Source organism: Manis pentadactyla, chromosome 9 (assembly GCF_030020395.1).
Source record: "Manis pentadactyla isolate mManPen7 chromosome 9, mManPen7.hap1, whole genome shotgun sequence".
NCBI classification, from domain to species: Eukaryota; Metazoa; Chordata; class Mammalia; order Pholidota; family Manidae; genus Manis; species Manis pentadactyla.
Window position 1 is genome coordinate 36,494,191 of NC_080027.1, and position 15,630 is coordinate 36,509,820.

Here is a 15,630-nt window from a genome sequence, read left to right on the forward strand (position 1 = left end):
TTCTGCTGTTTTTGAGGACTGGGTCAGCAAAATACAACCCAGGATTGTTTGTCTATTTTACCCTGTTGCCTCATGACTATCACACAAGGCCTGCCAAAACGCACTCTCCCACCAGCACTCTCAAAGAAATCCTCTTTGCAGTGAAACAGAAGACAGAATTAAGAAAGGCTCAAAGATGCATGAAGGCTTTTCCCAAACATTCCATGCACAGACAGGGTGGTTAGTGTATGAGAGGGGCTAGGGATTAGAAGTGCTGGGGTCTGGCCTTTGCTCTTTAATCTCACTTGCTTTGTGATATGGACAGGTCCCTCAGCCTCTCTGGACTTATTTTCTTATGTATGAAACAGTGGGATCAGCTACTCGTTCAACAAACATGAATGAAGGACCCCTGTTCTGAGGGTTGGGGATACCAAGGCATGAGATGTGGTCCCTGTTTCAGGAGAGCTCCCAGTCCAGTGTTGGGAGCAACTAGGTAAGAGAGCAAAGAGGAGAGAGGGGTAGCCTCCCTCCCTGGTTGGAGAGGAAGGTGGGGTCAGGGAGATGATATCTAGGCTGGACTTTAAAGAGTAAGTAGCACTTGCTAGAACCAGTAATTGGGGAAAGAACTCCAGCAGAGCCCGGGCTTAGCAACTAGAAAGAGCAAGGCTGCCTCTGAAACAGGCACGAGAGGTGGGTGGCTGGGAATGGTTGAGGGTCTGGGCAGACTGCCTGGCTTCAAGTTCTGGCTCTACCACTTGCTGTCTGTGAAGGCATTTCACCCCTTTGAGCCTAATTTTCTCATCAGACAATTAGGGATAACAGTTAGACTTACCTCACAGTGGTCTATATGGATTAGATGGGTCAATGCATATAAAACATTTAGAATAATATCTGATACCTCTGATACCTTTTATACCCTCAATGTATGATAGTTTATCAATACCGCTATTATTCTATGTAGAGAGTTGAGGCTAGAGACCAGCTAAAGTCTAGGTTAAGGGTATAGACTAAAAGGAATCCAGGAACCAGACTATGAAGGATTTTGTGTGTCAGGTTCATTCACTTCAATCACTGAGGGCTTCCTGTGTATCTGGCCCTGGGATAATGCTAAACCAGAAACATACCCTGCCTCTAAGTTAATGCCACAGGGAAAGGCTGCCAGGCACTACTGAGGGAGGGAAGCAGCCGAGGTAAATGCAGCAGAAGCAATCCACATGGGTATGTGACTTCCATCATCATGCAGTTATTACGTAACAGAAAAGGGGCCTGTATTCAAATGTGGACAGATAGCTCCTCTTCTTATAATTCCAAGTGGCGCGGCTGTGACCAGACATGGGCAGTTAACAAGACTTCCCCTTGGGCTTGGGGGACAGCAAAATGGAAATAAATGTTAAGAACAACATGAGTTAGAGCACCTTCAGAAGGGCAGGTCTCCTTCTCTTCAGCTTGGAACCCCCTGTGGGAGGTCTCACTCTGCATGTATCGGAGGCCATTTTCTACCCCCACCCAAAGGACCTCTTCAGCATGTGGACTGCTCTAAGTCCCAAGCCCCAGAAACAGACCCGGAGAGACAGGCGGTCTTTATCTTTCACATTAGTTACCTCTCTTGTACTTAACTGTTCTTCCACAATTGTCACAAAGAATCATTAGCCCCTTAAGGAGAGCCTTGTCTGTCCTTCCCAAGGACATGACCTTGCCCTCTGGCCTCAGGATATCCATCCCTTGGGAAATGACATGATGCACTGATTGTCACAGAGGCTGCCGATTGTCCCACAGGCCCCATTTTGCCCTACTTCTTTCAGGAACAGGAACTCGTGAATTTTAGCAAGATACTTGTTCACCCAGAAGAAAAATCATATGCACATCCGACTAAAATCTGGTCAAAAGAATGTAGGAGAAGTCGTGTGGGTAACTTCCGAGACACGTCCCCAAAGAGAAACCCCTTTGTCCCTTCCTCCTTTATGATGGTGGGGGTGGGATGCATGTGGCGAAGCAGCCATCATGGACCCGGATATGCAGGCCACATGCTGAGAATGGTAGAGCCCAGCAGAGAAGGAATCTGGGTCACTGACATCATGGAGGATTATATCAGCGTGGGACTGATGAGCTGTACAATTTTATAGATCAAGAATGTCACCCTTATTTAGGCCATTGTTTGTTTACTTTCACTTGTAGTCCAATCTAATCAAAACAAATATTTTCACCTTATCCATACAAAAGACACTCACATATAAGCGGAGAGGATTGTTCCATTATACCAAATCAAGCTACATGTCAAGCCCCTTCCCAATACTGCTGCCCCAAGCCTGGGGTCCAGTGAGCCTAGAAGGAGATTTGATGCTCCAGCTTTTCTCTTACCCTTAGATTGGTTCAGTTCTCCTCCCAGGGGCCAAAGCTTTGTCCTGAATCCCTGTTTCCTTGCCTGGGTCCAGAAAACTGTCTAGCTCTGTCAGTCCCTCTGTCTACACTCTGACCCCTGGACCCATCTCCCCAGTTGTAGTAGGTTAAAGTTCTGCTTCATAAGGACAACTTCCCTGGTACAAAGATGTTTCTTGTCACCTATTATGGTATGAGCCATGCAGGTGAGGTATTTTTAGTAGGAATTGGGGCAGCTCTTGGACATGCCTCACTGAAGTGGTACCTAGGAAGTCCAAACAATTCTGGAAAATCTGACATTAGGCAGTTAGAGCCTTTGCTGCCTGCATGTCCCATGTATTATGTAGGCAAGTTACTGCAAATCTTCAATTGGTCCTCATCTGTCCCCTAACTCACATTCAGGATTTATGTAATGATGGGGTTCACCCCACTCTTCCTATGAGGTCTGCTGAAGCCTGGATCCATCAGGGAACTTTCAGTGTTCATGGACTTCATGGGAAGGGGCATAAGATGCCAAGGGCTCATGGGATTAGGTGTGATAACAATCATCTCCAAAGGGGCTGGGGCAGGGAAAGCATTAGCAAGCTCTGGCATTCTCCTCACAAGGTGCCTGTCATGAACTGTGAGTTGTCACGGTAATAAAGGGCTGGGAGTCGACACTACCAAGGGCTGGGAAAAGATTGTGTCATGTTGCAATAGAAGATGAGATATTTAAGACACAGACAGTTTGATCAAAATATACCCCACTGAGCTCACTGGAAGATATCCAGAGGTTGTGCTTCTGGTGTCACTAAGTATCATGAACCCAATTTAATACACGGCACTTCCTCATATTATCCTCAAGACTCCAAGGGGTCAAGTCTTTTCAAAAGGGGCTCTTAATGAGGGAAAACATTTTCCACTGCAGGTACTCCTACGACTGTGTCCAAGCACAAGCTCCAATTTGGACCCCAAATGCCAGTGCCATTTCTATTCAAACTAGTATTATTAAGTTCCACAGAGAGATTGTCCCGTCTGTACCCCACCCTCCTCTCCACATCTGTCTACCAGCGAGACTTCTGTATGTCTTCTGGTCAGGCCCAGGAAGCTATAAGAGAGCCTACACGTATGACCTTCATTCACTCTCTATTCATTCCAATGTGCCAAATCTTCCCAGTTCTTTAAGAACTAGCTCAAATGACCCCTCCTCTAGGAAGCTTTCCTTAGTCCACCCCCACCTCAAGCTTCTACTGATATTATTGAAAACACCATTTCATTAAGCCCTCACAGAGGGGCAGGCACCATGCTGTTATTTAAAAACATAATCATTCACTGAATCCTCACAATGACCTTCTGAGATAAGTGCAATTTTCTCTGTTCTACAGATGAGAAACTGAGTCTGAGAGGTGAAGTGCCATGCCCCAGATCAGAAAGCAACTCAGGATTTGAGCCCAAGTGTAGCCACTAACCACTGCACTGAGCTGCCCTCACTGGAAGTGAGCACTCAACTTCTTGGAACTGCCCTGGCTCTGTACTGGACTCTCTTAGGGTGGGATAATATCCTGATCCACTCTAGCTCTGACAGCTTAAGGTTCTGGGATCATTAGAGAGGGTAGGGAAGGGGACACAGCGCCTTCCTTCTTGGTGGCTCTCTGTTGCTGGGTTCTTTTCTAAAAGAGTACCCTCCCCCAACCCCACTCAGCCCTTTACGCAAGGTGCAGCTTTAGAATTCCTGGACTCAGCTTCTGAATATTGATTGTTTGCAGGAGCAAGTCAGCAATTTGTAGTTTCCCGACAACGGCTCTGTGTGCTATTATAGAACTAGGCTTGTTTGCATTTCCATCATCAGGCAGGGCACAAGCCCAGGATCTGGTATATCCTTTTGCCTGATGACCCAGAGCTATTCTGTGGTCAGGTCATCTGCCCCAACCCTCCAGAGAAGAAAACACAGGACAGGGCAGAAGGCTCAGATCTGCTTTCAGAAAGATAAAACCCGAACAAAACTGGAGCTCTTGTCCAGAGAGGGCATTATCATGATGCCTGTTTTTTAAATGTGCATTTTGGTACTTTAAAGGGAAAAAAGTAGGCTTGAATCCATGGTTGCAGTGTTGATAAGGGGTTATGGAAACAAGCACCCTCATATGCTATCAGTAGAGTGCAAACTACTGTGATCTTTTTAAAGAACAAGTTGATATTGTTTATTGACATTTCAAATACACAAACCCTTTGATGCAGCATATCCAGTTCTAGAAATTTAAAGATACTCTCATACATTATGCAGAGATAATATGTACTAAGATGTTTACTCTCATATTATTTATAATAGCAAGAAATGTTAGTAATCTAAATGACCATCATTTGGGGACTTTTTAAACAAATTATTATTTAACCACACAATGGAACATTTTACAGCCATTTTTTTAAGTAGATTTGTATGTACCAAAATGGAACATTCTTCAAGATGTACTATTAAATTAAAATAGCAAGATTCTTTGGGGAGAAGAGGGGAGCTGTGTGTGAAAAAAGGTGTGTGGGGTGTGTGTACATATATAGAACAGAATTCTGGGAAGATAGAAGGAAACCATCAATAATGATTACTTTCAAGTAAAAGGCCAAGATTGTGTTGTAGGTTGGAGACTAACTTTGCAATGACTACCAGTTTGGACAGGTTTGGTGTTTTTTTCCCCCCAGGTACTTATATTACTTTTATTTTTAAAGTATCCAGGTTGGAAAAAAAAATTTCTTTCTTGTCCAAACAAAACCCTGCTCTTCTAAACTGCTGCAAAGACTTCCTCACTTATTCCCATATACTAAGCTGCTACTGTATCAAGAGCTATGCTCTGCTTTATTTAAAGTTCTGCTTTACCTATATTTTCATGTGGTAAGGATCAGTATCTCAATTTTATAGCTGAGTTAACAAAGACCTAAGGAAATTAAGTAACTTCCTGTGTTGGTTAGTTTTATAAGCCAAGTTGGCTAGACTATAGTATGCAGATATTTAATTAAACACTAAATCAAATTTAAGTGTTGCTGTCCAGTTATTTTATAGATGTGGTTAATATCTACAATTAGTTGACTTTTAGATAAAGGAGATTATCCTTGATAATCTGGAAAGGCCTCATCCAATTGGTAAAAAAGGCCTTAAGAGCGAAACTGAGGTTTCCTGAAAGTGGAAGAAATTCACCCATGAACTGCTACTTCAGCTCTCACCTGAGACTTTCCAGCCTGCTGACCTGCCCCATGGATTCCAGACTTGCTTAGCCAGGCTGCACAATCCCAAAAGCCAATTCCTTCCAATAAATCTCTTTTCCTTTTTCACCCACCCCTTTCTCCTCTTTTCTACCCTCCTCTCCTCCTGATAGATGATAGATATAGATGATAGATAGATGATTGATAGATAGATGATAGATATAGATAGATGATAGATGATTGATAGATAGATAGATAGATAGATAGATAGATAGATAGACAGATGATAGACAGACAGATAGATAGATATAGGTAGATAGATATTCTCATACAGGTTCTGTTTCTCTGGTAAATACCCTCCTAAGATAACAAGGGCTAATAAATGTCACAAACAGGGTTTGAATATAGGTCCATCTGGCTTCAGAGTATTTTGTCTCCCCACCAGATGTCAGAACGATCTTGACAAAACACAAATGGGTTCATGTTATCAGGACTAGTTTTCTCTCTCCATCTCTCAGCTTTACTTCTTTCTCTTTTCCTCCCCCCCCTCCACCACCTTTTTTTTATGATCCTTTTCTTGGTCATGCTGTCTCCTCATGGTAGCAAGATGGCCACTGTAGCTCCTGCATATGCCCAGGCCCACTCCTAAGGAAAAAGGGAACTGATTTCTCCCATATATCGAGTCTAAGTTGTAGAAAAAAACTGAGCTCTGGGGGATGTGATTGATCGGATGTGGACATGTGTCACTGTTAGCAGTGATGTGCCAAGCATTGTTGGTCTGGGTCTGGACAGTATGTGCAGATGAGGTCTGCTATACCCAAACAACATGGACTGAGGATGAACTAGAGATCTCTGAATGAAAATCATGGGTTGTGACCAGAAGTAGGTGAATGAATGCTAAGCAGTCCAAAATGCCTACTTCAGTGACATCGAAGGTCAGACATCATCTGGTCCTTACCCCACTCTTCCTACCCCATACAACCTATGCTCCATTTTTACCCAGACACTTATTCCTTGAACATACCCCAAACTCTCCTTCCTCTGTGTCATCTTCCTGCTATTCTCTCTGCCTAGAATGCCATTCCTGCCCATCCTCCACCCTAGAAAAGGTTACCTTTCCTTTTAGACCATCTCAAAAAAAATAACTTCTCCAGAAAACCTTAGTAGATGCCTTCAACTAAATTACTCTTTCCCTCTTCTTTGTTTTTAGAGAAAGATTTTTGTTTCTATTCAGAAGCATGTAGCACATTCCTCCTGATATTATGGTAAGTCAAGCACCTGACTAGTTCCTCCTAGTCTGTAAGTTCCTTGAGGGCAAGAACAATAAATTAATCACCTTCATAACCGACACAATGCTTATAATAGTGTGTTGAATATATTTATTTGTTTGAGCAAATGTTGATGAGGCATCTGTTCTGTGGCAGGTTCTATGTTGGGTATCAGAGGAAACACTTTAAAAATGCAGCTGGACCACATTTACTTCTATCTTGACTGAAATGGCAAAATCCTTTGGAAGCCACTTAGTCATGACAGTAGTTAACTGACAGCAACAAATCCAGAATTTAAACAAAGTCTGACACTGGAACATACAATCTTAACCACTGTGCAATACTATCTTTTGATGGTTAGAGCATAAGATATAGAATCCCACAAACCTGGGTTCAATTCCTGACTTCATCAATTTCTAAAGTACCTTAGGTAAGTTGTTATATCTTTGTAAAACTGCAGTGTCTCTTACCTATAAAGTAGACATAATATTTATATTTACCTCATAAGATTATTGTGAGCATTAAATGAGTTAATCCATATAAAGCATTTAACACAGTGTCTGGCACAGGGTAAGTGCTAGGTATGTGTTTCTATTACTATATTTTCCAAAAGAGTTGAGCCCCTCAGGTATAGTTTGGAAGGAAAATACTAAACTGAGATAGCATAAAATAAGAATTAGACTTTGGGTGGGGAGAAGAAGGAAGAGGAAGAGAGAAGTAACAGAGCAACAGATGGTGATTCTGAGGAAAAAAGTCAGCTGGTAAGAAATTCTAAGTGATGGAGTTAGTCAATTAGCAATAATAACACAACTAACAGTTACACAGTGCTTACCATGTACCAGGCAATTCTAGGTGTTTTCTATATAGTAACTCAATTCTCAAGACAATACTATGAGATATGTACTATTTTTTCCTCATTTTATAGGTAAAGAAATGAGTCACAGAGATGTTAAATCACTTGCCCAAAGTTGAACAGCTACTGACTGGTAAAGCCAAGATTTCAAAAACCCCCAGTCTGATTCCCAAGTCTTTGTTTTTAATTCACTATGCTATACCATGGAGTGCAACCTGGGGGAGTAAAAAAATTCAGGATTCGAGAAAATCATCTGAAATGGGGACCAAGATTTCTGCAGAAAGATGTCCCATCACAATATCATTAATTAATACCTGTTCTGCACTAAGAACTACTCTTGGTGTTTATACGTATCATTTGATCTTCACAAAAGCCTTATGAGATAGGAGCTGTCATCCCCATTTTTAGGTGATGAATTTGAAATTAAGTAATTTACCCAGGGCTGCACACAGTTAGTAAGCAGAACCAAGACTGAAAGTCAAGTACATCTGTCTCCAAAAGCCACGCTCTCAGCCTTACAGCAAAAATTAGGCAACAACTCAAAAAACCGATATTAGAAAAACAGTTAAATAGATTTTGCTATATCCACTTGCAATGCAAATTTAGCTACTAAAAATTAGCTTCTTAATAGCATGGGGAATTTTTCTCATGTTAAGTGAATATTTTAAGTGAAAGGATAAAAACTGCATATATGGTATATACTCAACAATGTTAAAATATGCATAGAAAAAAGATTGGAAGGAAATAATCTCACCTCTAGGCCTCTAGGTAGTAAATTATGGGTGATTTTTCTTCCATGTCTTTATAATTTCTGTGCTTTGCAAACTTTCTACAATGAGCACAGAGTATTTTTATAATGAAAAAAATAATAAAGGAGATTTTTTTCTTTGTAATCTAGGCTCCACATTTCATTTTATGGGACTGGTGGCAGAGTTGCAAAAGACACTGAATAGACCATTTAAATAGTCTCCTGTGTCAATGTCAGAGTCCTAATAGAAAAAGGAGAGAATTCTAATACCTGAGATGGGGACATTGGGGCAGAAAAACCTTAGTCTCAAACTTCCAGGTTCTCGTGAAATCTCTCTTCCAGCAGAAGCAGCCCCTTTCCTCTTGCCAGAAGAAAGCAATCACTCCTTGTCTAGAGATGCCATAAAAACCCTGACACAGGCACTTGATGACACTTGTCCTCCTCAGATCTGACCCTATCACCTCATCTGTTGCCAGGCTAAAAATAAGGGTCAGATATCAGCCTGGACTGGAAAAAAAGAGCCCCTGCTCTGGGGCAGATGGCATCCATAGCAAAGGTATTGCAGGCCTTGGCCGATGTGTGCTGGAGGGAACCAGGGGGACATGTGTGAGTATGGATCTTGAAGGTAGTAGACTCAGGGAGATGAAATAGTAGGTTTGATAGGGGAACAAAGACTATTCAGGATTGTTGGATATGGAGTGTGAGCTGATACTGATTATACCAGCGATCCTAAAATACCATATGGGCCTCTGCTTAGAGTGGGAAACTATGGAAGCCTAGTGATAAAAGGACTTCTAGCCCAAGTCCATTTCACAATGGTGAAATGAAGTCATAGACCTTCCCTGCAGTTAATCCCCAATTTTTGAGAATACATTGGTAGACATACATTTAGCAGGTATCGGTATCCTTGCCTTGACTTTCTGACCTGAGAAATAAGAGCCTTTATAAGAAAGTGCCAAGTAGATGCCCCTAATATTAATCCAGCCAGCCCACTGGCCCATCGAGCCTACAGAGTAAACTAGAAACAACACTGCATTCGAAAGGAATTGCAGAGTTAGCACCGTCATAAAAGAGTTATAGGATGCGAGCGAGTTCATGCCCCATATGTCCCTATTCAAGTCACCACTCTAGCCCCTGCAAACAACAGACAGACCCAGGCCAATGATGGTGGACTATCATAAACTTAACCAACTTGTAACCACAATTGTAGCTGACATGCTAAACATGGTATCTTTACTGTAACACAACCTGTGGCCCTTGAAATATGACTACTGATCTGAAAAATTCTTCTGGCTATTGATCTGACATATTCTTCTCAATCCCTTTTGGTAAAGAGGATCAAAAGCAGTTCACCTTTACCTGGAAAGGATACTCGTCCATATACACCATCCTGTGCCAAGCCTAAATCTGCTTTCTTGCTCTGTCACAGAGTGGTCTATAAAGCCTTGATCAGCTTTTTATTCCAGAGAACATCGACAATGGTCCACTAGAATGATGACGCCATGCTAGTGTTTCTAGTAAGCAGGAAAAGGAAAGTACCTTAAATGCCCCAATAAGACACAGTGTTTCAGAGCATGGGAGATAAACCCCATGAAAATGCAAGGGCTTGCCCTGTTAGAGAAATTTTTAGTGGTTCAACGGCCTCAGGTATGCACCTAACGCTAGGGAATGCACTAGCATTCCTATCACTAAGAACTACAGGGCTTGGTGGATTTTGGAGGTGGCATATTCTAGACTGCAAATGCTACTCCAGCCCATTTATCTGATGACTTGGAAGGCTGCCAGTCTGTTGGAGCTCAGAGCAAGAGAGGTTATGCAGCAGGTTCAGTCTGCAGTGCAAGTTCCATTAATCAGGCATATGACCCAGAAGACCTGTGGGGCATGAGGATGCTGTGTAGCATCTCTAGAAAACTCTACAGGGAGAGTTGCAGCCTTAGAATTCTGGAGCAAGATCATACCTTCTGTGGCAGAGAACCACTCATCATTTGAAAAACAGATCCTGGCATGCTACAGGGTCCTCGTAGAGAGTAATTGCTTGACTTTGGGATAACACATATGGTAGGCTGAATAGTGGACACCCAACAGATATCCATGTCTTAATACCAGGAATCTATAAATGCTACCTTACATGGCCAAATGGGAGTTTATAGATGTGATTAAGTTATGGATCTTGAGATAGGGAGATCATTCTAGGTTATTCAAGTAGGCCCTAAATGCAGTCACATATATCCTTATGAGAGAGAAGCAGAGGGAGAGGTGTCACACACAGAAGAGGAGAAGGCAATGTAACCACACAGGCAGAGACTGAAGTAATGTATGTACAAGCCAAGGAATGCTAACAGGCTCCAGAAGCTGGAAGTGGCAGGAAACAGATGTACCTTTTAAGCTTCCAGAGGGAGCACAGATACCTTGATTTGAGTCCAGTGAAACTGATTTTGAACTTCTGGCCTCCAGAACTGACAGACAACAAATTTCCGTTATTTTAAGCCACCAAGTTTGTGTTAATCTGTTCTAGAAGCCATAGGGAACTTATACACCAAGTTACTATACAGCTGGCACCACCCATTTGGAGTGAATATCATCAGATCCACCAAGCCATAAGAATCACCACAGCAATCTGCTGTAGGTTGAAAATGGCACATTTAGTATTGGGCCCGACAGGTCCAGAAAGCACACCTGCAATAGGCTCAGACTCCCAAGACACCTGCTTCTGTTGCACTACCACCTCTTCCTAAACTCATGCCTATGGCCTTTGGGGAAAGGAGGGATTGGCCCATATAACCATCTGACAGAGAAGTAAAAAACTCAAACCTACTTCAGAGACAGATTGGTGCAATTTATTGGTACTAGTCAAAAATGGACAGCTGCCTCATGACTCGGGTGGCTGCAGAGGATAGTGGTAAAGGAAAATTCTCCCAATGGGAAAAGTACAATCAGTACCCTTGGCTGATGGTAAGGAGAGAAAAGTAGCCTGAGGTACAGTTTTCCATCATCTCCTGAGCAATGGTGAATGGCTTGAAGTGGGTCATCAGGGACTTCAAAGAAACATTGGAAGATTGGACTAAGGAAATCTGGGCAAGAGAGATGTGGATGGATCTGTGGGAGTTGGTATGTAGGTCTTTGTATCCCAAGTTAATACCCACAAGAGAACATCAACCATAGAGAAGGTACTCAACAACCAGAAGAGAGGATGATTTGTCCTGTGGATGTCAATCGGCCTCCTTCCTCAACTACGCCATGCTAGCACAATAGGCCCGTTAGTTGAGTAGGTATGATGGCAAAGATGGAGGCTATGCGTGGGGCTCAACAGGATTGGCTCCTTCTTATCAAAGCTGATCTACTTATTGCCTTAGCTAAATGCCTAAAAATCCAGTAGCAAAGACCAATGCTGACCTCTCAGCATAACACCAGGCCTCAAGGAAACCAGTCAGCCTCGAAGTGGCAGCCTGATTACATTGGATCCTTCAGTCCTGGGAGGAGCAGTGAGATATGCCTACCCTAGATACGATTTTGCCCTGCCTGCCCTGTGCCTACCAGAACATCTCAGAGCTTCCAATGTGCCTGAGCCCACAGAACGACCCAGAACAAAGGACCCACTTTCTGCAAAGGAAGTGCTGATTACCAGACCCACTTACTGATCCTACTCTACACCTCATCACCCAGAAAGATTATTACCAGAAGAGTGGAATGTTCTGTTAAAGCTCAGTTAGTGCCTGCTCAGGAACAAATCTAGTGGCAATGCTTATAGTAACTGTGATCTGTCCAAGTAAGGCAACTATATGGGCTTCTAGTATAAAGGTCATAGTACCCCTACCAAGCAAGAAGCCCAGACCAGCCAAAGTGCTCACTGTGAGGAAGGAAAATGTAGATTGGATGGTGGAGGAAGGCAATGAGTATCAATAGCTTTGGGACCAAAGGCAGCAGCAGGAAGTGTGACTTGTTTCTCTAATTCTGTTGAATTCTTAAGCGTTTGCAGAGATTGCAGCCAGTGGCCACTGTGAAGATGACTCTGTGACAAACTGGATTTAAAGGAGGGCATAAGTGGGCCTGGATGGTGCAGGTGTATGTCAGACACCCACTGTGTTCCATTTCAAGTCCTATCAGTCTCATCTTTTATTCCAGCCATTGAGCACAATGTCTACCTTCTTGCAGATGCAGTCTCACAGTTCTTGGCCTCAGACCTTCCACATGTCTCTCATTTCCACACTTCCACCCTGTTCCAGCTGTCACAGAGATAACTGTGGGAGTCTACTTAACATACATTTACATGAAACCAAAATGTTCCCCAGAGCCACTCTTGACCAGTGGGAGATAGAAGCTGATGGATAAACATATTCCCCTTCTTCCCTTAAGAAAGACAGTCCTTAAATGCATTTCATAAAGCTTCTCAGAAGGTCTCACATATTTAAGCAACCAATTGCTCTTAATTACCATTAGCTCAGTATGTTTCCTTGTATTTGATCTCCCTATTCCATTCCCTTTTTCCCCTCCTCCTGCTTCTTGGAGTCACTATACCAAATTAAACAACTCACATATAAGTCTTTGTCTCAGGCTCTGCTTTCAGGAGATTCTAGGTTCAGACAAATGCTTTAAGGCTTTAATCTGAATTAGGAGGCTATTCTGGACTTGTCTTTGGTAGCTGGTGGCTGGAGTCAAATGGTTTTCCTCCATTGTATGCCAAGATTAAGTGATGCTATATTCATAAAATGTCATATACATTTTCTTCCAGTGAAATAGGGTCACCTGTTGATAATCAGCAATAATTAGAATAATCTGCTTTCAACTTTCTCCTGGTTGTTTCATATCCAGAGTCTACATAATGATAATATTGACATGATCTTTTGATGCGGATAAGGGGAAGGATTGAAACATCAGGATGCTCAATGAAGTCTGGATTCCTCTGGGGTCATGGTCAGAGCTCAACAAAATACAAAGTACTCATGAACACAAGGTAGGAAGAGACACCATAGCAAACACTTCTAAGTCAAGGGCAAAGGTCTAGGGGCTAACAAGGGAAGAGATTTTATCTTCCTTATATAATCCTTCTTCAAAATATTAAATTGGGAGCTACAAAAAAATGTGGTGTAGTGATTAGGAATGTAAATACTGGTGCCTGCTGAACTGGTTTGAATACCAGCTCCATCACTCCCTAGCTGCGGATACCTGAGCAAATTTCTTAACCTGTCCAATACTATCTGCTCAGAAAGTTTACATTAATGAGACGCTTTGTAAAGAACATTTAGCTCAATTGGCATAAGTAAATGTACGTGTGAAAAAAAAATGTACGTGTGAAATGTGACAAATTAAAATCAAAACGGAGTCAGCTTGGCTAAGGAAAACAATTAAAAAGGATCAAGGCGGCCATTAAGGAAATGGCGTCTGCACACATCAGTAGTCGCATATATCAGAAGGCTGACAGAGCTTGCTGACAAATTGCATTCTTGAGACCACTGTTTGTTATGGACTTAATGGACACTTGCCTGACTCTAGCCACAGCAACCAATCAGAAACCAAATAATATACAAACTTCTCTGCAGGCTCCAACCCCAAAATTTTCAAAGCAACTTATGTAAATGAATGAACTTCCTACTGTTTATCTTTGAAACCCCTAAACTTTATCAGCAATCCAGAGCACAATTTGGATTACTAACTAAATCTGTATCTCCTGGACTGCAATCCCTAAGACCCCAAATAAACTTCCTTTTTGTTACAGTTCTGAGTTCCTTGTTCAAAATAAACTAACAATTGAACCATTGTTATTGTTCATGTCCTAGTTCACATGGAGCTGGGCACCAATAGAATATTCTAAGATTTGATGGTGTCTTGCCAATGGGTTTCAGCCCGGGGCAAGTTCGCTATACATTCAGTGTGACCAAAGAAATCGACAGCAAAACATTCTTGGGGTGAAAGGGTTTATTACCTGGCTTGTTCTCCTGGCGGTAGGTCAAGCACTAGCATCTCTGCCTCCGCTCAGAGCACTGGGCAGAGCTCTCTATATAGAGCAATAATAGCTTATTGCCTAAAGGTGTGGAAGCGGCAGCCCAGGAACAGGCCAGTTACATCATCAGGTGGTTTAAGTTCAGTGAGGATCCTGGTCATAGGAACCCCAACTTCCCCACAGATGGATTACAACTGTTTTTGCCTTTTTAAAAGTTACTCCAGACCCTCTAACAGTAATGATTACTGAAATGGGAGTTCTGGCACCAGTAACAAAATACATTATAGGAAAGGTGCAATCGGGGACCCTTTGGCACTCAAATTAAAATATTAGCTGCTGGCACAGGGGCTTAGTGACATCAAAAGCTAGGAATGAATGAAAACTGATCACTGAGTTCTCAAAAACTCTCGCCTTTCAGGACTCAGAAGGGGAGCTCAGGTTGTAAAGCTCCAAACAGTGAAGAGGCAGCTGTGACTGAAGCCATGCCAAGAATACCACATGGGGTCCCTACTTCCTTCAGAAATCCTATAGAAAGTTTCAGGAAGTTCCAGAGACAATAAACTTGGTTAAGGAAGTGGGTGCGTGCACACACACACAGGACACATACACACACTCCTGCTTGAGGGCTGGTTGTAGGAAAGACTGATGGGATTTAATACATTAAGTTCGGGAGGGATGAAAGGGAATCCACTGAACATTCAGCCTTGCTAAGGCATTAGAGGAGGGTGAGAAGTGCACAGGTGGTGAAATCTGGTGCCATGGCCTAGAACAATCCCACGTTAGCCCTCTGCTTTGAAAGCATATCTTAGCCAGGCAGGTGGGATTTAATGATAAACTACCCAGCAGCCAGCCAGCTCCCCACTGTGAAGTTTCAGATATCAGGTGGGGATTAGAACAAGGAGTGGTTGGTGGAGCAGAAAGGAAAAACTAGAAGCCACCTTCTCATTTTACAGCCAAAGTACAGGGAGGAAGAGACCTGCCCAGGGATACACAGCAGGTTAAGAGACAAAACTGGGACTAGAATTAGGGCTAGACCCTTAGTCAGCCTCTTTTTTTTTTTTGCGTAGCAAAGATACCTGGGAACCATCAGATCAAACTAATATCAACCTATTTGTCCTTTTATTCAGTTTTCCAATCAATCATTCTCATCAATCATTAATCATCAATTCATATATTCAACAAGTATTACTACATATCCTAAGAATGTGGCTGAAATATCTAAGGCTCTGTGCAGGGAGCTTGGGTAACCAAGTGAACCAAAGGAGACCTCACTCAGATTCATGGGTAATACAGTCATAAA